General features: G+C 40.3%; 2 pseudogenes; both read left to right on the top strand.

Moving 5' to 3' along the window:
• The window catches only part of LOC143303539 (uncharacterized), a 100,171-nt pseudogene extending 83,254 nt beyond the window's left edge, over positions 1-16,917 (top strand).
• Positions 14,093-14,210, top strand: LOC117162490 (5S ribosomal RNA; annotated as a pseudogene).
• Positions 16,918-23,072: the final 6,155 nt, after the last annotated feature.

The following is a 23,072-nucleotide window of genomic DNA, read 5'->3' as shown; positions in this document are numbered from 1 at the left end:
ATAAGTTCTATTACAGATCGATGATTGAAACGATGTTGAAAAGCGAGTTCCTAAGGGTGGACATCCGATTTTTCGGATTTGCCACTTTTTTAAGATGAATGGAAAATTAGAAATAATTGGTGGGTACATGTTCCAAAGAAGGTTCAGCACCTGTGTACCGGTCGCATCAAGTAGCAACAGGTTTTACCGTTCTTCAAGGTGGATCTCACCAGTAATGGGAGAACTCTCTAACCTGAACATACGGATAAGACCAGGCACTTGCAATATTAATGATTTTTATTAAAAAAAGGAATAAATATTTCAATTCATAGATTACTTATGCAACACTTCAATTTGCCGAAAACAAAAAAGAGTATGAAAAAACAGTAATATTACAGCCTTTTTTTAAAAAAAGTAATCGAACTAATCCGGGTTTGCTGTATACAAGTGTCCTTGAGTCGTCAGAATGAAAAACCAAATACATGTAACCAAATACATGTATACAAAATACATGTAATCAAACACGTTTGACTCAATAGGTCAAAATGATTACCATCCACTCGCAGTCAGTGGCTCCATAAACTGTACTCATTGAAAGATCCAGAATCCAATTTATTGCTAAAATAAAGTGTAAAATACCACACAAATTTTACATAATTTTACATTTCCCCGTTTTGAAAACTGATAGATTGCAAAAAAGTGATTAATTTTTGGTTTTGTCCTAAAGCAAAGTTCAGCCAAAAACGATAATAACATAGATCCAAAATTCGTCCACATTTTCCAATTTGGGCCCGTAAACGCCATAAAAGTAGTGGTTTATTTCGTCGTATCCGGAAGCAAGTAACATTTTTCTTTTTTTATTATTCTTGTGATTTAGGTTCCATGTGAACTAAAATCTCGATTAAAACAGCATACCAATACTGTTGTATACAACAGAAATGCTGAAGCAAAATCAGAAGATTTATGCAGTGACACATGATATAATAGTCCTTCAAAATAACGTTTATACTGATTTATGCGAAGTAATGGTAACTGCATATGGTCCATAGGTGTTTAAATAACGTGATATTGGTAAATTTTTTGAAACAATATGCAAATAAAAATACTCTTAGCAAGTCAACGCTAGAGGAAGATATTAGAGGAAGACGTTGTTCGTATTTACGACTTGGCATGGCCTGAATACTACACGAAGATTCGTGATCACAGAAGTAAACAAGGCCCCGCGGGACTTTATTTGCAAACTCCGGGTAAACAAAATAAAAATACAAAACTACCAAGAAAACAACAAGCACTCACGACGAAAGAAACAAAACGTAACGTAGTTTGATCTTTAAAAATAACGACAACAGAATTGCTGGAACCGGGAGACAGCAAGCAACACGTGTCAGCACTGTGTATGCTTACGAGCACTATATCGATATATTTTAAAACACAGCTGCAGGCGGAAAACTATGAGATAAGGAGGGTAGAATAACAGGAGCGATATAACACCCGTTCTAGGTCAGGAACCGCCTCAATTTTTATAGAAAGGATTAGGACAGTGGAAGAACGTATGGAGAAAAAGTGGAGAGAAGAATGGAGATATTATAGGAAGGATAATTGGACAAGGAGACTTATAAATGACGCTTGTATTTTTAAAAGAAGTACAGAAGGAATATTGAAGACTTTACCATGCAGAACTTGAGTGGACATGGAATATTTAACGTATATCGTAAGGCTATTAATAAGGAGGCCCACTCAAGATGCTGGGATTATAATGCTGAAGAAAATGATGCGGAGCATGCGTTGTACCACTGCCCTACGTGGATCAATGATAGAACAGTACTAGAAAAGTACTTGGGCATGCAACTCTGCTAAAGTACCTGGAAGAGAGAAGCTGGATGATAATCACTGGAAGAGATAAAGAAGGGGAGGAGTGGACATATATGGGGAGGGAGGAAACTCAGTAATAGATTATGTGATTGGAAATCAGGAGACGACAGAAGAAATAATCGACATGAAAGTAGGAAAAAGAACAGGGTCGGACCACATGCCGTTAGAAATAGAAATAGGGGGCCGGAATTACAAAAAGTGAGGAAAAGAAAGAAGAAGAGAAGGAGAAAAGGGAATGAACGAACTAAAGTGTGGAAAAATACCTGGAGGGATGTAAAGGCTGGACCTGCAAGGGAAGAACAGTAGAGGAAATGTGGACTGAAATCAAAAAGAAGATAAATGAAGCAATGCCTAAGCAAAAAGTGAAGATAAGGAAATGGGGCATGGGGGAGAAAGTGTGGTACGACAAGGAGTGGAAAGAAAGGAAAAGAGAGATGAGAAGGAAGATGACAAAGTTTATGAAAGGAAAATGCAGCAGAGAAGCGCTCACAGAGGAAAAAAGCTATTCAAGCAGTGGTGTAAACAAAAAAAGGAAAGACACGAAGAGGAAGGAATGTAGAAAATAAAGAGGATCAAAACAGAACAAGAAGCGTGGAAATATATAAATAAATACAGAAGAAGTAGAGATGGTATAGATGAGGATATAAGCGAAGAAGAGTGGAAAAATCACTTTATGGAAATTTTAGAAGGGACAGAGCACAAAGAGGACAGAAAAACGGGGCATAGAGAGGAAGAGAAAATAACGGAGGAGAGAGAAAATGTTGCGTCGGACAACACTCTAAACCAGGCCACACACCTCGGGCAAGATGGCAGCCAGATGTCTTCGGATCTTTACTGCGTACCCTCAATAGTCTCAAGTGCCCTCCGTAAATCTCAGGAATTTATCTCGAGGGCGGTTAGCATCCTTCTTCACCCACCACCATAGTAAATAACCAATTAACAACGAAGCCTATTTCCCTCACTCTCTTAGCTAAAATCGTCACCAACAAATCCGATGGTCCTGTGAGCTAGACACACCCATCCTTAGTTTTCCTCCACCACAGCATCGTCACCGAACTGCACTGATTTTCCATCTTTCAAACAGTCAACATCTTTTGACCGGGCTTACACCCGTAGAGCAGCCACTCACTTATCTTATACATACGCACCAGCGTAACTATCTTCCTTACAAAGTTGTTGGAATAAATTGTGATTTATAACTTATTATACAGTGTTACATTCATTGAACCACCTCTATTATCTTAATCGAAACAGGGGAACGACTATTTCGCGGCGTCGATTAACCGAATCGTAGCGAGAATTTACGCCTCTCGCTGACGCGTTTTCCTAGCGACCGCGTCTCTCCGCGAACGATCGTAACATTTTGGTCCCTTGAGCCGGATTCAGTGGCAAGTGAAAAGTGTGAACACGTAACCGGTCGAATCATTTTGGTCCTTCGAACCGGATCACGTGTCAAGTGAAAAGTGCACGCCAGTGACACCCACTGCCACACAGTGCCACGTGAATCCAACACAAACAGCAGCAGAAGCGTTACCACTCCAGCGAAGTCAGTAACGCCAGAGTCCATCAGTTTTTTGAAGAGGCATAACCCGGTGGTTGAAGAACGCAACCACGCAGCCTCGCGCCAACAACTAGAGGGTCAACTTCCGCAAGAACACGTCTTACACGTCAAACGAGACACACACGGTGACGAGTAACATTTAAACTCACAACCACGAGGTAAGCTCGTTTATTGCATTGTCTTCACAATCTACTATACCAATGGAGAACACAGACAAAATTACCTCCTTGCATCGGAGACGAGGCTCTCAAATCGGCCGATTTACTACTGTATCTACACAACGGTACCAACTTCGTTGGCGCCAACAACGAATTACGAGAGCTCTGAAACCTTCTGCAGTCCGACGATCATAAGGTAAAGGTTCAGTCCTTTTTAACCGACCGACGGATCGAATGGCGCTTCATTCCTCCCAACTCACATCACTTCGGCGGGTTGTGGGAGGCTGCAGTGAAATCCTTCAAACCACATCTCAGACGTATCGTAGGTAACGAGCTCTTAACATTTGAAAACTTCAACACACTCATCATTGAAATCGAGTCTATCCTCAACTCCCGTCCGCTGACTCCAATATCATCAGACCAAAACGATCTTCTTGTCCTTACTCCCGGTCACTTCGGTGATTCATTAACAAGCTTCCGAGAACGAGATTTCAGGGACACTCCATCCAATCGTCTCTCCAGCTGGCAACATATTCAAAAACTGAAACATTTCTGGCGCCACTGGCATCGAGAGTATCTGAACGAGCTGAACATCCGAAACAAATGGAGTAAGGGCAGTCACGGCATACGAGAAGGCGCCATCGTCATTCTCAGAGAAGACAACGTTCCCCCAATGCAATGGCCACTGGGCAGAATCATCAAGGTCCAACCCGGCGCAGACGCATCATACGGACGGCTACCGTTCGTTCGGAGCATCAAGCGGATGGTACCACTCACTACCATGCAGGGATACTGGACGAACGACTGAAGGCAGAGATTGAAAAGAAACGGAGAGAGCCAATTCGGATTCAGAAAAGGAAGAGAAGTGACCGATACGGTTTATGTAATAAACCACATCACAGACAAGCAGCTAGATGTGGCGACACTCGACCACGGAAATTTCCAACGGCCTCGCGGCACAAAGCGCTATACCTTCAAAACGTAAGGCCGACAGGCCTAATGTACCATCGATATCCCTACGACCTTTTCGCCGAATATTCGGTAGAATGCATACGTGGCAACCGTCGCGGATTTCTGATAAACGCGCGCGTAGTGGGGATATCGAGGGGCAACAAAGGAAAGAATCTGTTCGGTTTTGAACCAAAAAGATTCATTTTGCCCCGAGCCGCGAAGTGCGAAAGGTTAAGAGAAGCAAACACAATTAGAGAAACGAGTCGTTAAAACTACTCTTGAGAGTTCAGTTTTAATCGTTACTTGTTATTAATTGTTGCTAAACGTTAACCGTGGTTAAACGTTATTTGTTGTTAATTGTTAAGAGTCTAATAAACGTTATTGTTGAAAATCAAGGGTATTTTCTTGCGGGCACCTTCATGGACGGTCACCTTCACGGACTGTAACCTCATAAGTGTGAATAAATATCTTGGTTGTTAAACATATCCAAATGTTCCTTCAGTACCTATCACGACCTATCCACCTCATAGGTGAAGAAAGAGGGAAATTATATACCTGCCTAAGAGCGGCGTTCGACAGACTAAACAGAGAGAAACTGGAGGATAAAATGAGGAAAATGGGGATTAGTACAAGTGTACTCATCGAATATTACTGTTAATAAATATTGATTGTTGAATACATCTGAGTATTTCTTCCGCACCTATCACGACATCCCACCTCATGGCCATGAAGGGAAAAGAACAAGAAAGAGAAAGAAGGGACTAGAAGATGTGAGAATGGGAAGGATACAGATAGAAACAGGAGAGGAATAAGAAAGGATGACAGCAGACCAAATTATAGGAGAAAGAAGAAAGGAAGAAGCAGAAGAGAGGGAGAAAAGGATAAAGGAATCCAAGTATAATATACACTACAGAAACATAACCAAAGAAAAATTACCAAAATACTTAGAAGGGAGGATGAAGTGGAAGGACAGAAAAATACTGGCAAGATTCAGATGCGGAAACGAGACCAAAGCAAGGGAATACTAGAAAGAAGAGGGAGATAAAGATGCAGACTATGTAGAAGGAAAGAAGACCTGAGGCATGTAATAGAAGAATGTGAAATAACGGGAGGACCAAAGGACATACGAAAAACGCTAAATGAGACTGGAGAAGGTTTAACAGAACTGAAGGCAATAATAGAGAAGAGAAGGGCAAACGACAGGAAGGATGCACAGCAAGGAGGCGAAAGACCAAAGTTGCAATAGTTTTTTAGTCATTAGTTGCTCATTTGTAGTTTCTACTTTTAGTTTTTAGAGGAAAAATTAGCAAGGTAGTGCAATAGAATAGAGTGGAAAAGAGATGTAAGAGATGTAAAACCGAAAGTTCATTCAAAGCCGAAAGGCACGAACTAAGCAATAATAAAATAAAAGAATAATACAAGAGGATCCAACAGACCAACAGGCGATCAACATTGTGTAGTAAGCCCTATTATCATAAGAGGTAGAAACGCTACTATTCACTTCTAAGGACGTAGGAACGCTATCAGTGATGTCTAAGGATGCAAAGCCTTCAGCATTTATATTTATATAATCAAATAATAATCAAATCTATCTGCCAAGCAGAGGAAAGAGTAAAGAAAAAAACAAAGAAAAGAGGGAACACTGTAACAATCATCTCGGAACAATGTAAAAGCCAGGTCGAACAAGAACATGGGTACATGAAATTTGCATAAATGTTGAGGACTGATGGTTTAACTAACTAGTACTGCTCATTAGATTAATTATATGATTTCTTACGTCGTATCGCAACTTATTCCGGTTATGTCCATGAAGTGTGAGTTATCTGTAAAATTTAATCGTAGCGTTTAGCTTCCCTTCATAGACTTAGCTTATTGTAGTTCGTATCGTTGTCGTCTGTCTTGGAGCCTATACATTCATGCACACCATCAACAGAATGTTTGGATCTCTCATAAAGCGTCTTTTAACTGTTTTGCCAACCGATGCACTGATAAGGCGTCTTACTCCAACACTCACTGCTAAAGTCATGAAGACATGGATTGCATTGGGTGATCGACAGAACGACGAGTTTTTGAAATTGCATGGTCGTCCCGCGGCCTACTCTAAGAGAGCGTCGAACGATAACACCGCGCTCCTTTCTATCTGCCTAGTCGTCAAGTCACTTCAAGTCCGTTCGAATCTATCAGTTTAGAGAATCGGTACCAGTGCACTTCGCTGAGCATATGTCCTCGTACACATTCGCGGGACATTCTCTTTATATTAAACATTGTAGAAACAAACTATGTGTGGACATGATTAGCCTATCGTGCAGATAGCTAGAGAAAGAGAAAAAGAGAAAAAGGATTAAAAAATTTAAAGGAAGGAAGAAAGCGATTTGGAAAAGAGAAAAAAAGGGCTGAAAACCGAAAAAACATTTCTTGACTTGGGCGAACTGGAACGCCCAAAGAACAAAAAAGAATGTAAGACAATTAATGGGGAAAATTAATTTTTATTATAAATTTATGGAAGATGCCTGCAAACTCCTGGAACCATTTCATAACTTATTAAGGAAAAATGTCAAATTCATCTGCAATGAAGAATGTGAGAAATCATTTCAGAGGATCAAGGAACATGTCTGTTCAAGTCCGGCCCTAGCAACATATGAGCAAAACAAAGAAATATTCATTTATACACATGCAAATGGTGATGGTTTAGGAGCCGTTTTAAAACAACCCCAAGATAACGGTATGTTACACCCGGTTGCGTACTTCTCAAGAAAACTGAAACCAAACAGAATCAAAGATGAAAGCAATCTATCTCGAATGCCTTCCTCTTAAAGAAGCGATTCAATATTGGCAACATTACACATTACTGTTGCTTTGCACAGAATGCTTGATATGAAATGAACCTTATAGCGATAGCGTTCGTAATGAGAACTAGCTGCAGTACGTATATAGCAGCAGATGGGTTCACGAAAATTGCATCAGGTCTAATATGGCGTTCTGCGTGTACATCAACTGTAACTCGAATGATACACGTTGCTGAACCGAATAGCAAGCGTATCAACTAAAAAATTGTAAAATAGAGATAACAATGAAGTATTTGCAAGTGATCTTAGTTAATATATCTTGAACTTTGTTGCTGTATTTTCGATGATAGCGACTAGTGTTATTTGCAAGAATTGCAAAAGAAAAATTCAATCTTCTAGAACCAGAAACCGCGGCTTAGGTTCCAAAATTGCAAGTAAGTGTGAGTACTGGATGAAATTTTTCAACTCATCTCCACTAATTGGCAATGCCAATCCATACCAAAAGTGATCTGAAATAAATCGCAGGATTGTGTTGGCGACTTTTAGAGAACGGAATGGAAAAGATAAATTTATTTTGTGGGCTAATGGATATTTTTCAGGGATCGGCTATCAATAGATACTATGGCTGTCCGGAAAATTTACATTCTGTTGTCTTACGGGTATCTAATCGTCCAATTTCGAGAGCTACCGAAAAAGACAGAAGAAAAGTTAGCGTTTCGGAAGAGAGAACGCCAGGAAAATGAGAGAATTGAATTTTTCGTTCGGGCTTGCTACACTCCTCGGGAAACACAGTAAGAATGTGCTTGATATAATTGTAAAATCTAGGTTTCCCAATCTTGCAGCGTTGCATGGGAGAATAAAACGGGCACAGAACAGTACAATGATTAGTATGAAGGTGACAAAGATAATTGCACTATAAACCATATCAGTGCTGATAAAGTGGAAACTTATGTCATCACAGAAATGTTTATGAGATCAGGAAAGAAACATCATGCCAAGTATAGTACATGTATTGGAGATGGAGATAGCGAAACACATAAAGACATTAATCCATACGAAGACATTGTTGTTTAAAAGAAAGAATATGTTGGTCATGTATAGAAACGAATAGGCACAAGGCTAAAGGACGCCAAATAATGTTAAATAAACTGTTTTCGGATAATTACAATAGCGTTTTCACAAAAAGTGGAATTTCTAACTTGAGAAGGACAAACACAATAATTTGTAAATGTCCTAGGAATAGCGAAGAGTATAATCCATGCATGTTTTAAACCAGTTAAAGCTGGATTCCAAGTCACTTTACACAAAGTTCATCTGAAACAGAACTTTTGTTTGTAATTGCTTTTGTTTGTATTTGCTTTTTAGATGAATATAATTAAGTGCTGTGGTCAAAATCTGAACCCTCGTCAATATTTTATTGCCGATCTATTAAATTTGTATTTATGAAAGAAAATGAGGCATTGGTTAGGGAAGAAGGTAATAATGGAAATAAATAATCTTTCTCCAAATACATACAATTCAAACAATGATAATATAAAAGTTATCTTTGCTTTGCGCTTAGCCATGTTATACGGTAGCATTGGTAATATTTTATCAAATATAAATGTTGGTCCCAAAATGTTGTACCGGTGGAGAATCTTCAAACCAAAGAACGGGACAACCTTTGAAGGGGTTTTGCGATTCGGATTTTGCGGGCTGTACGGTAGATAGGAAATCCAGGAGCGGGTATGTCTTCATACTCGCTGGTGGTGCAATATCCTGGTTGTCTAAAAGACAACCGATCATAGCTCAATCGACGTGCGAAGCGGAGTTCATGACGATGCAGGAAGCAGCAAGGGAAACAGTGTGGATTTCCTTACTGTTAAGGGAGTTGGGCCAATTGTCATATTGCCCTCGCCCTTGCAAGATCTTCTGTGATAATATCGGAGCTATTTCATGGTCAAAGGATGAAGTAGTTGCCGAAAGTTCTAAGCACGTCCAAGTGCGTTACTTTTATATTAAGAACTGCGTGTCGAAGGGGATATTAGATTATACGTATATACCTAGTCCTGAGAATGACGCTGACATCCTTACCAAAGGCTTAAATAGGGTTAAGACTCAGTATTTCACCAAAGCTATGGGGCTTGTAGGAACTACGATCAAAGGGGAGTGTTGAAAAATGTTAGGTTGGCATGATCGCTAGTTACTACAAGCTAAGTTGGTACGACTTCTAACGACGCTCTTTTGTCTTAGAAGTCGACCACGTGTTAATTGACCGAGTGTATTCTGTGTGTTAAGACGTGTTGTACGAGGCGATAAAATATATTGGAGAAAATCGAATCTGCGTGAATCGATTAATTAATAAACCCAAACCTATATCCTTTAACAGCCCTAAACCAGGATATTTAAATTTTATATTATTGTATTAAATAATATTGTATTGATAGGAAGTAATTTATCGCTACAATTATGAGTTTTGATTAAATATAGCATAGTGTCGTGTCACTACGAGAAAGGAGGTCAGTCGTAAAAAATGGCAGTAATTGTATAATAACAAAGAACAAGCCAAATATACCGGAATAACTCATCGGCTAGCGGTTGTGTCTATCAAAAACAAAAGAAATTTGAAAGATCTTAGTTTATAGGACTTGTTGACAATCAATGTCACGCGGTCGATACAATGTTTGAGTGGGCTGTGTTTAGACACACAACATAATTTATAAAATAAACAATTCTTATATTTGATTTAAGAAATGATAGATGGTTTGCAAGCAGTATTTATTAGACAGTGGCTGAAATTCAGTTTATAATTTGAATTTAATAATTAAATATCTAACGAATGAGTGTTTAGTCTATAAAGCACGAATGGAACAGATGATAACAATCTACAGAGCGTTCGTGCTTGGCGGGTGTATTATTTTGTTTTGTTTACCTAGTGGATGGGTATTCTGTTGCGACGGCTTTAAATTTGTAGATGTAAATAATGGGATTGTTTGATATTATTATAAGGAGTGGCGATCACGGCATGCACCCTGAGAGTTGTATAGCACTGGTAGAGTTATTCGAGTGGAGATAGTCGCTAACTATTGATAAACTGCGTAAAATGCACTTGCACTTGCACATAAATTCAATCGAGGTTGTTAGAATCACGTGGCAGGCTAAAGTATATGTCGGAGATGAAAGATCATCGGACCCTTCCCCTTGGTATATCGGAAAAATTCCTTAACACCGTAATCTAGAATCAACCATAGCTGTAACTAAACAATTGCAGTCATCCAGTCCGATTGTAATTGTTCGAGATTTGTGATAATGAGCTTGGGCTCAAGGCGACAATTAGTCGCCGAACGTAGCCGCGGTCAAGGGATGAACGCTTTGTCTAACAAAGGCATTGAGTAACCCTATAGCTCTCCTTAAAAGAAAGATTTGTAGCGGCACATGGCAGTAAACATTCCAACGGTTGCTGTCCCGTAGCTCGCCACACGCAGATCCTATTCTCCGGGCAGGATGTTTACCAGATGCCGACGCGTCACCGCAGTACGTGATCGGCTAGCCCGAGGACCGTTATAAACACTAATATCTAGTTACCTAAAATCCTTCAACAGATAAACAGTCTTTGTCCCAGTTACAGGAAGACAGGAGAGACCTATTTTTCCACGAACGACGTCTGTAACGTTGCGAGTGTGTGATCATTGTGAGTTTGTGTCAACTCTGTAACATTTTTGTGTGTGTCAATAAAAATAACTTCAGTGCAAAAAAATGGATAGCTTCAGTGAGGAATCCTTACCTGTCCCAAGCCTCCGCCAAGAGGACGACTCGGGCCCAGATTCGGACTTTGACTCGACATATATGTAATTGTACAGCATAAGAACATTTATATAAATAATGTAATTGTACAATAAATGTACGCAAACATTGACATTATTTATTGTTAGGGAAGAATCGACATAAATTTCCTCTATGTTGTCGATTGTAATGATCAAGTTTATTTCGTTGATTGGTGATTCATCGGCTTATTCTGTTTTTGCCGAGCACACGCGTTTTTGTGGCTTGACGGTGAACTCGACCTAGGCAGTTTTTGCATAAAGGAATGTATGTGTGTGTTTGCAGAGAATGCCTACATGAAGACAAGAGGGCTTAGTCAGCGAGTTCAAGCGGACGTCTCTCTTTACCTGGCAGTTAAATAATATTTCAATCTCCCGTAATCTTTCAATCTCCCGTAATCTTTTAATCTCCCGTAATCTTTCAATCTCCCCCTATTATACCTACATATACTATGAACAAAATACTATATCCGGTAGCAACCTACGCATGGGTTGCACGGACGCACAACTATAGGCAGAATTCATTCAAGCGATACCGGCAGTTTTTCGCGAATATCTCGGAAATTAAGCAAGTTCAGTCCTTGTATGGATAGGAAAAGATTATTCAAAATATAGATTTGCACGACATACGCAAAGAACATCAAAATCGAAGTTTAGTCGGTCTTACTACAGTTTCAGTAAATAATGAATATAGACTAATATCTACGTAACATAGTGTAATTAATATCGTAATCTCGTTATACAAACTTGAACGAACGTATAAAGTGTCAATTTTGAACGATCCTTTAGTTTTACGATTTATTCCTTTTTTCGCTAGCCGAACCGTGGACGTCAACCGACATGCCGGTGGAAGTGTCACACGCTCAAGAAAGGCCACCCGCTCAGAAACAGTAATAAAGTAGAGGAAACATTCTGCATGCCATAGCTATCGAAATAATAACAAAACAGCCCCTCCAAAGGGACTAAAACCTCCATATAAAAACCCTCCTAAATTAGCGCTCAACACATTATTCTGTTGTAACACTTTGAACCGACACTCTGTTGGATTTATACAATAAAATTTCCATCTACTTATACGAAGTTCAATTTCAATCAGAAGCAATGTCTACTGTCCTCGCTCTCCTAACCAACATTATCATCAACAAATCCGATGGTTAAACACACCTATCACTAGCTTTCCTCCGACAGAGCATCGTCACAGAACTTTAGTTATTTTTCATCGTTAGAATAGTCAACATACCTTTATCGGGTTTCTACCCTTAAATCAATCGCTTACTTAACTTGTACATACGCACCAGCGTAACTATCTCTTTACGAAGTTGTTGAAATAAACATTAATTTATACCTGTTAATTTAGTGTAAACTCAATTGAACCACCCCTATTATCGTAACAGAAATCAGGGGATCGATCAGTTTGTAACGTCGCCCAGAAGCCAGGAATCCGCCGACCTCAGGATATGCATACAACACCTGGTCATGCGATAGCGGTGAGAATAGACAGTAACCGAACTCCCGCCCGTGAGATATATGAATCATAGTGAGGAGGCAAAGATCCCAGTTCTTTAGTAAGTAAGTCAGTCTGTATTTTGCTATTGAAGTGTAACTTCGCCTTTTGAATAAAGTATTGTTCATTCGCCTATCTTTTTTTATATATATCGGAGATGAAAGGAAAGCCGAAGCCTTTTCTTGGAAATTTTGGGAACATCCTCTACTCTAGCCTAGATTTTATCCTAGCTGTAATTGTTCAAGATTTGTGATAGCGAGATTGGGTTCGAGGTGACAATTGGTCGCCGAATGTAGCCACGGTCACGGGATGGACGTTTTGCCTAACGGAGGTCTGGAGTGGTTGTATGGGTTTTCCGAGAAATGTGGTAGTGGCGGCATGCGGCCTCGGGAGCGGGCTTAGCCACGTGTGATGTTGCCTCGGAGGTGCCGATACAATGGGACATACATTGTATTAATAATCAAACTCGAGGTAGAAACTGCCTAGCAACGGTGTTTGGAACTTTCTCGATGTTTCCAACGAGTATGTATCAAACTTCAGGCAGAAACTGCCTAGCATCGGCGTTTGGAACTTTCTCGGCGCTTCCAAACGAGTATAAAAAGCAAATGCAATCGTACAGCGAGAAAAATCTCCACGAGGCTGGCATTCGTGCGATTGTCTTGGAAAGTAAAACATCGAGCATTTTCAACAATCGTATTTTTGCGTCTAAGATTAGTCAACGCTTAGCAAAGAGTTATTCCGTTGACCGTGGATTCGTTTAAACACAAAAACGTTGTTAATAGCATTCATTAAACTTATTATTCGTAAATCATACTATTCATTAAACTTACTATTCGTTAAATGAGTTTAATGAATAGTGCTAGTCTAATGAATAAGTCTAATGAATAGTTTAATGAATGCGCTATTAATAAAGGAACTTGTTTGGATTCAGAAGATGGATACACCTATTGGCAGCCACATCCACTATTCCTATGTAAGTTCGACCAATATGACGTCTTGTACGAAGGAATCGCCATAAAAATTCAAGAAATAAAACCCAATAGCAACCCGACGCTACCGGGTTTTGCCTTTACGGCTCAAGAAATAACCTTTGTGCTAACCAAGGCTGGAGAACAGCCTTTGTGCGGATACACCCTGTTATCCATAGAACACCCCAAGCTCTTTCTCCTAGAAACGACTAAAGGAAATACATTTATACGCAAAAGTAAAACAGCAGTCGAAAATTTGGATATATTCGCATACGTTATCTCAAAATTCATTTACGTAGAAAAACTGCCAGAAGGCAAATAACGGCACTCTATCAGGATATATTGACACTAAGATGCATCTCGGAAAAGAAAATAATAGAGAATGCATTAAGTCTAGCAACTATATTACCTGATGAATTTGCGTATGCAATAACCAAAACTCCAGGACACATAGCTTTGGTCGCAGGAGAAGCAGTACACATAGTTAAATGCATTACAGTTCAAGTGAAAGTAGGCAATGCCCTGGCCGCGCTGAGTGCACTCGTTCCCGTTAGATCACGAAAGTTAAGCAGCGCCGGGCACGGATAGTACTTGGACGGGTGATCGCCTGGGATTCCGTGTGGCGTTGGCAGAGCGCGCTGGGCCCGCCGCGCCCCCCATGCGGTGGTTGATACGGATGCCAGCGCGAAGGTTCGTTTCTCAGAGGAGATTCCTGATCAAGTGTTGGAGGCTTTCCTACGCCACCATTCCTCAGATCAAGAGGGGTACTTGTCCTGATGTACTCTCATGGTGTTTAGATAGGTTTCGTGAAATGTATCCTGATGCTCCGTGTGTAGATTTTGACTTTGCTTGGTAACAGTGCCTTATTTATTCATGTGTGTATATATGCCTAAATGTGTTCCCAGCGGGTGTTATTTTATTGGAGTGATTTTGTCTATATTCTTACATTTTATTTAATAAGATATGTTTTGTTTGTTGTTTTTCTCCCTTGCATTGACACGCGGTGAGTAGTGTCGGCTTCCGGATGACGGGTTGTGCATCTTGATTGTTGATTTGGTATGTTATCATTACGTAGATTTTGATTACTATTTCCATGTGATTGTTGCCTCCGGTGTTTGATTTGATTTACTGTTATGAACATAGGTTTTGGTCATTTCGATATTAACGTTTAATGATGCATACGGAGGTATCTTCGTCAGAGGTTCCCATGCGGACTGTTCCAGTGCATATCTTGTTTTGTTTTCTTTTATTTAGTTTATCCTTTTTCGTTCATTTTTTATTCACTGCAAGTAGTATTTAAGCGCAAGAAGAAGAGGGGTTGTAACCAGCCACGAGAAACAAACCATGGATTAAAACCTTATAATAAATTATTAAACCCTTAACTACTCATGGTGAACGGATTAAGAAGAAATAATAAATGACAATTAATACAATACACAGTAGCAAAAATGTTAAAATCTGTTAACGAACAGTCACGAGAAAGGAAAACTGGATCGTAATCAGCTATCAACCCGTCCATGATTGACGAATTAGAAGGAATATATGAAACACTGAAAGATAAAGGCAATACCCCGAAAGGAAAATTCCATTGTGACGCACTGACAAAATGAATCAACAAAAACTTCATACTAAAGCGAGACATGTTAATAATAAAATATTTTTGTTCTGTTACACAGAATGGGCGTTGAATTTAACAATCAGAAGACCCAATTGTTATACCTTCCGGATGGAATCTTACCTACGGACTACCCGGATGCTTACGAGGAATTGCTATTCAGTTGTTGCGTCCATCTAATCCGCTCTGCTTACTAGTTCCAATATGTTTTTATTTGTCAAGACTGATTGGATCCGGAGGATCAAGAATTACACGAAGATACGCCAACACACTTGCTGTGTGGAGTACCGGAGCGAACTACAGCAAAGCATTGCCGAATGTGCGATATAGATATGTCACAGATACAACCCGCGACATCCAGTACTGAGTGTATAAACGCTTACATGGATCTTACCGAAACCGAAAAAAATTTTCTGGCTTTTGGAAAGATAACTTGCCCCGTTGTCCCCCTAGATGACTACAATATCATTATCGACAACTTACACGGATAAATACATATACATATACATATTTATACATATACATACATATACATACATACATATACATATAATTGTAAATTACTATAGTAACGGGCCCAAGAAAGTAAGAATAAAAAAAAAAGAAAAACTAAAACAACAACTCAATTGAAAACGTAACAATAACAATTAAAATATTTTTTTCGTGGCAGCGGTGGGATGCGCTCCACAGAGGATTAAAGTTCTTACGGTTATTGACAAAATATAATAGAGAATATGGCAACTCCATTAGAATCATTGAACGAAGACATGCTCTTGACATTGTCAGAAAAACTAAGAGCATGTGATGCAAATTTTCGAGTAATGAGCCTACATGAGTACAAAAACCAATGAATTACAAGACGACATGCGTTCACTCAAAACAAAAAAGGAAATCGAGACACCCGTATCACTGCCGATAATTCCTCAGGTGACAATACCGACAGACGGTAGCCTCCAACCAATTAAGTTAAAAGACGCGATCGAGTCAGTACCAATATTCGACAGACATCGACCCTCAGTATTTCAATTTTTAAGAGCATGCGTGCGCGCACGAAACATGATTCCGCGGCACCAGGAGCCTCAATTGGTAAAATTATTAATGAATAAGCTTCGCGGGCACGGGTACCTCGCCGTAGAGGACAGTCAGCTAAACAGTTTGGACGATTTCGGGAACAAATTAAAGGATATGTTCGGCCCAGGGAAATCCCTTAACGAATATAAGGGAGAATTAGGAACAATATTGAAACGACCGGGGGAAGACATACTAGACTATATAGATCGCGTCAGAAACCTTAGGTTAGCAATAATGGACGGAGAAAGATGTGATTACGGTATTATATCTCAGGATGTTCAAGACACAATAGATTGGGACACAAGGGAGGCCTTCGTTAAGGGACTCCCAAACGAGGTATATTTACGAGTAAAAATAGCGGGATACCATTCTTTAGAAGAACTCGTATCGCCAAGTCGTTAAAGCAACGCGAGAATTAAAACGAGCAAACGACAGAACGCAATACCAACGTCCGACACCTCCGAACAATTACAATCGTAACAACATTCGTCCCCCGAGCAATAGTAAAAACATCGGAAACAACCGCCAGGATCGAAGACCTATATCGCCGCCGCAAAATGGCCCAAACGCTCCGAGACAAAATGCGCTAACATGCAATTATTGCAAAAAAACCTGGGCATTTGATAAAAGATTGTTATACATTCAAAGCTAGAGTAGACGCTAGGATAATCGTACCCTATGCATCGGAACAATCGGGAAACCGGGCACGTCCTTCGGGAGAATGGGGCGAGCCACGAAGGAACGATATTCCGAATCGCCCGAGAGTACAGGCAGTAGCAAGAAAGCCGGCACCTACGTCAGTAAAACAAACACGAGCAGCGATCCCCGTAAAATCAACTACACGATCTACAACAAAAACCAGAGCGAATGTAAAGCCGGCTGTAAAACCAACGGAACCACCACCAAATACTGTGGGAAAACCTTTCTGCTGGATCAAAAAGAGAAGAAAATACGAGAAGAATTGACAAAAGAAAATCACCAAGGATCGGACTCAGATTTGGACTCTCCGGATTGTTTCAATAAAAATGAACGAAACTCCAAGTACTCCCACCGCTAGAATAGTCTCCCCAGATTTAAAAACTAAGACAAATTTACTATTAGACTCCGGATCAGAAATCAATATTGTTACGTTTTTGTTTGGTTCGTTTTGGTTGTGTTGCCGTTAATTTTTGAATTCACATTAAATTGTAGTGTTGTCTGTTATTTAATGCGATTGACAATTAAACTCCACGTTTCGGCTAACCTGCTACGCGCAGGAGTACTGGCACGGGAGAGGATTAAAGTTGGTGAAAATAAATGTTCTCTTAATCCTATTATATTATTAGACAAATATTCTTCACAAAAAATGTTTATTCATATTCTAATTGGAAATTGACAGAATTGTCGTTGAAATTTCAAATACTCGAAGTTACTCGAATCGTTCGCAATACGCTTTCACTCTTATTAATTACAAGATTTTAATTTGATAGATTTGCAATAAGTTACAAATTGACAAATGCAAACACGTCGATTAACAAGACTAACAAGAACTGGGGAACTGAGGAACTCTGAACTAAGGAATTATCTCTCTCAAATCTATGTCGCTACGCTTATTTATATGTCGGAGATGAAAGAACACCGGAGCCTTTGAAATTTTGGATAATCCCGCAACATTGTAACCTAGAGTCTACTATAGCTGTAATTGAACAATTGTAGTTATTCAATCCGATTGTAATTGTTCGAGAGTTGTGATAATGAGCTTGGGCTCGAGGCGACAGTCAGTCGCCGAACGTAGCCGCGGTCCCGGGATGAACGCTTTGCCTAACAAAGGTATGGAGTAATCCCATAGCTCTCCTTAAAAGAAATATTCGTGGCGACACGCGACAGTAAACATCCCAACGGTTTCTGTCCCGTGGCTCGCCACACGCAGACCCTATTCTTCGAGTAAGATGATTGCCAGATGTCGATGCGTCTCCGCAGTACATGTTCGGCTAGCCCGAGGGCCCGTTATAAATCTTAAGGTTTAGTTAACTAAAGTCCTTCAAACAGACAAACAGTCTTTGTCCCAACTACTGGAAGATAGGGGAGACATATTTTTCAACGAGCGGCGTCTCCCACTAGCAACTTTCCCTCGAGGGCGGCTAGCATCTTTTTCTAACCACCGATATGGAGATTGACCAATTAGCAGCAACGCCAATTTCCCTTACTTTCTGAACGAAGGCTTTTCTCGACGAATCCGATGATCTCGTGTCCTTAGACACACCCCATTATAGTTTTCCTCTGTGGCATCATCGGGACGGAAAACCATTCTCTCTCGCGATCTCATCGACGAAAAGAGTAACCCCTTACGACCAGTGAATATTACGCGTCCGACTTAGATTTTGTGAGCACGTTCATCTATCATTCCGTCGACCGCGGATTCGTTATTGAACCTAGGATTATTGTCATTAGTTTCTCGAATATCTAATTATCACGGTTACTTGTCCGGTTCCATGATAATCGTATTTGCACTAGTCGATGTCTTCTCTATTGCATAACGACAACGTGTAACCCAAACGAAGATTCGTTTCACGCCCCTAACCCTAATTCTTAATGTAAACCCGACATATACATATATCCAATTTATTTGATTTAATTTATATCTTGGGAAATAATAATGTAAAAAGAATTCGGCTTCGTCAAAAATGTACTCCGTCTGCACCACTCAATTTTTCCTATCTATTGCACAATAAATTTGACAAATTAAAGTTGAAATATCTCTTAAACCCCTTTTATATAGGGATTTTTATCCATTAACTACCGCATAAAAATTATTATATTAACATATTATATGTTATATATTAATATATAATGTGTAATAATTAGTAGATATCTTAATGTATACATATTTTTAATTTTTTTATTGTTACTGAAGTTACAGTTATTGAAGTGTGCTATTCATTAGATGTGTTCAGGGAAAGTTCGGTCACCGAGATCGCGCTGTTGAACAGTTTGCGAACAATCATTGGATATATGGAAGGAATTACGGTTTAGGACCTGCATGGCCAAATTTTTATGTCCTCTGTTTGGAACCAACTCTATTCTATTCGCAAACAAAGATTCACGATGGAAGTATCCGTCAGAGAGGTTGTCCTCTGCAACTTTACATTGTGAACAGTCCTTGAAGCTGTTTGCGAAGTAACAGCAAGCAAAAGAGTTCTATTCGAAAACCAATTGGGGGGCAATTTACGAAGTTCAGTGTTTGACCAGCGGGCACTGATCTTTAGACGAGCGCTTTACTCCAATGGTATCTCGTAAGATCGAGAGTGGATAGCGATCGTGGGCGTGTAGAAATTTACAGGTTACTATCTTTAAAGAGATTTATCAAAGAACAGAAATATCAAATAACAATATTTGTACAAGGAATATAGTAATATTAATAGAATAGCTAAAATGGCAATTATTTTAATCATAATAATATACTATAATGATGGAAGCTAGAACACAAAAGTTTATAATATTATGAAAGGTTTTCGAATATGTAGAATAATTGAAATCCTTAGAATCTGTTTTATCAATCAATCCGTAGATAGACCTTAAATGGCAGACCCAGCAGAACTTAGAACTGAACTCTGCTCCTCTCTAGCTCATTAAATTTTGGGTGATTCTTGAATCAACGTCTGTGTTTAACCTGAAGTAAGTCTTTAAACCGCAGTGTTGCTAATTTGTTGCTAATTTATATATACAGTTACGTGCAAAAGTTTTTGATAACATCGTTTTACGATAGAAATCTTATAATATAATGGAGTTAACTTGCTCTTTGTCGTAAAATATTGTTGATATCTTGTAGCTATGCCTTTCGCAAGGATAATAGCAGCAACGTGGCCGGTTTTCTTTAGAGCATTATTTTGGCCAGGCCAGGTCAGAATTTCTTTGTCTTTGAAGGTAACTAGTGTCTAATAAGACATTTTCTGAGCGCCGACGTTGACATGCGAATGACATCTCATTGTCCGAGCTTCTCTGAGGCACCGTGATCTCTTCCCAAATTCATTGCCGGAATGACGAGACCTCTTGGAATGATCCACACCTCTTGAAGTCGCCCTAAGATTGGACTCGCCACCGTCGCCTGGAAGAGATTAACCTCATTTTCGAGGATACGCATCGTTTCACGCAGAAGCGCGTATATTCTAACCGGTCGTACTTTATGGGATGGCTACCTGAGCCTATGAACATAGGTAGCCTTCAGGCCTTTAGAAGGAGTGACAGCTGCACCTCCTCTATCTACCGCATAATCTCAGCGCCAATGTCGGTAGTTATTCGGACAATTATAGCGCTCTTGACATTGGATACCTGTTCAGAGTCGTCCCCAGAAAGGATAATATGACGACTTAAACTTGTTTTATTAGTTATCAAATGTCCATATCGTAAATTATTATGATTAGTTTATTAATGATAAATGGATTAAACAGATGTTAATTAAACAGAAAACAGTGGTTATTAAACATGACCCAATTGCAATAAACGTATAATAATTAAAACAATTAGATAATTAATTAACAATTTTCGTCAACGCAAATTCAACTCTCTTTTAACAACGCTAACAACACTATCTTGACAACGCAATCCGCACTCTCGGACTTCTCAATTCATACTCCTGTTAATTCGTTTATCGTCCCCTAGCATCCCCTTGTCTTTTGTCATAGCCCCAGTACGCATATGCTGAGCAACCGCTTGTTTATAATTCACACCTAGGCAACCGCTTGTTTACGATCCGCACAACACCCCTTAGGCCCCTCGTTCATGATACTACATTCGGCCGTACCTGACAATCACATCTGCCCTCGGATGTGCTCATCATCACTAATTTCACCCTCACCTCTGACTTCAACAACGTCCCACCATTTCATGCGATTAGCCGCCGTGGTTGTTGTTCGTGACCCTTCGTGTTCGCCCTCTCGTTGTACCACATAGCAGTCATTCCGCAAGACTTTTACCACTCGGTACGGCCCAAGGAACTGCGACTGCAACTTCGGACCAGGACCTGCGTCCTCTCGATCGCCACTAAATCTCCTGTCTTATACGCTGTTGCCTCTTCGCGTCTCTTGTTAAACGTCCGTCTGTTTTTAGCTTGAATTTCCTCGATCCGTTTTTTTTTTGCCTTTACGCGTAGCTGATCTCGCTCCTCCTAGAACATCACGGCCCACTCGTCTTCGATCAGCTGCGCGCATTCTCATCCGCGTTCCAAACAAGAGTTAGAACGAGGTAACATTCGTACTTCTGCTGGTGGTTGCGTTCAAATACCTTTGCGCTATCTCTAGGTGTAACCACTTGTCTGGTGTTGGCGCAGACAAATTCGTCAATAGGGGAATAAGCGTCCGTTTCACTCTTTCTACTTGTGCATTGTAGTCCAGCCGTGCTGTATACCTTTCTCATTCCAATAATCCTCAAAGGCAACGGCTGTGAATATCGTCCCGCGGTCCGAGATAATTCTTCTCGAATTTCCGAAACCTACAGACTGCTTCCTCAAATGGCGAATAACTTCCGCAGAACTTGTTGATTTTGTGGAATACAACTGAGGTGGTATGGTGATGGGTGCGTAAGGAACTACTCTTGGTGTTTTTAACGAACAATAGTTTATTTAGAACTAATCAACAATCAGAGTTAACAATTAACAATTAACAATTACACTTAACAGACAACTGGTAAACAACTAACAAATAACGATAGACACCGAGAGATCATTCGACGCGTTGCTATGCAAATAGTACCGAGGAGTTACACATTTAATGGCGTAAGACAGACTGCCTGCCCTTTTGTTTCGGAACGCGCAGATTCTTCCCTTCATAGCCCATCGATATCCCCCACTAGCGTGCATTCATTAGATGTGCCGCCAGTGCTGGCACGTGTGTGCTCTTCCGAGAATTCGGCGGAAAGAGTGTGAAGATATCGATGGTACATTGGGCACGTAAGTGTTGCGCTTTGGCGGCGTCGTGCTTTGCATCCGGAGCCGTTGAAATGTTCCGTGGCCCGTGCCGCCACACAACCAAACGAACTTTGTAAAGGCATCAATCGCCACGAAGATATACAGGTACCTTTTCTTCGTAGATGGCAATAGTCCAAGATGATCGACACGATAAGTGTCAAATGACAACTCCTCCTTGTCAATAGGGTTCAGGAACTCCTCTCGTTTTCCTTATTTTTTCTCCGCAAGGATACAATCGATGCAACTCTGCACTACCTTATCCACCTTCTCGCGCATGCCCACAAGCCGTTAGTCCCTTTTTAACAACGCTTCCGTTTTAGTGATGCCCAAATGGCCGTGTTCGTGAGCTCGTCGAACCACTTGAGTCTGCATTGACTTTGGCACGCCCAGCAATGGTATCTCCTTTATTTCTTTGTACAAAACTTCGTCCTTTGAAACGTATCCGCCAGCTTCGTGCTGTTCGATGTTGTCCCGGATCTACCGCAGATTATCTTCTTGCAAATGCGGCTTCCTTAGCCGTGCAACAATCCTTTGTTCGTCCTCGTCTAGCAGCATGACCATGAGCAACGGATTTCGACTTAGCGCGTCGATGTGCACTATGCTTCTCCCTGGCCTAATTAAATTGCTCTAAAAGAATTGCCCACTTCGCAACACGCTCTGGTCCTTCTTCTCCTCCTTCCTTCCCTTTTTCTCCTAACCTCCATCTCCCTTTCTTTAGAAAGCCGGCATTTCATCGCCTTTGTGCAGAAATCGTAAAACCTATTCCAAAACCGCTCCTCCGCGGCCATCTTCTCAACGGCCTGGTTCTCCAATTTAAAGTCTTCACCGATGGCGACCTCCAACTCCGTTCTCTCCTCCGTCCATCT

This window comes from Bombus vancouverensis, chromosome 13 (genome assembly GCF_051014615.1).
Source record: "Bombus vancouverensis nearcticus chromosome 13, iyBomVanc1_principal, whole genome shotgun sequence".
NCBI classification, from domain to species: Eukaryota; Metazoa; Arthropoda; class Insecta; order Hymenoptera; family Apidae; genus Bombus; species Bombus vancouverensis.
This window is presented reverse-complemented; position numbering and strand designations above follow the sequence as displayed.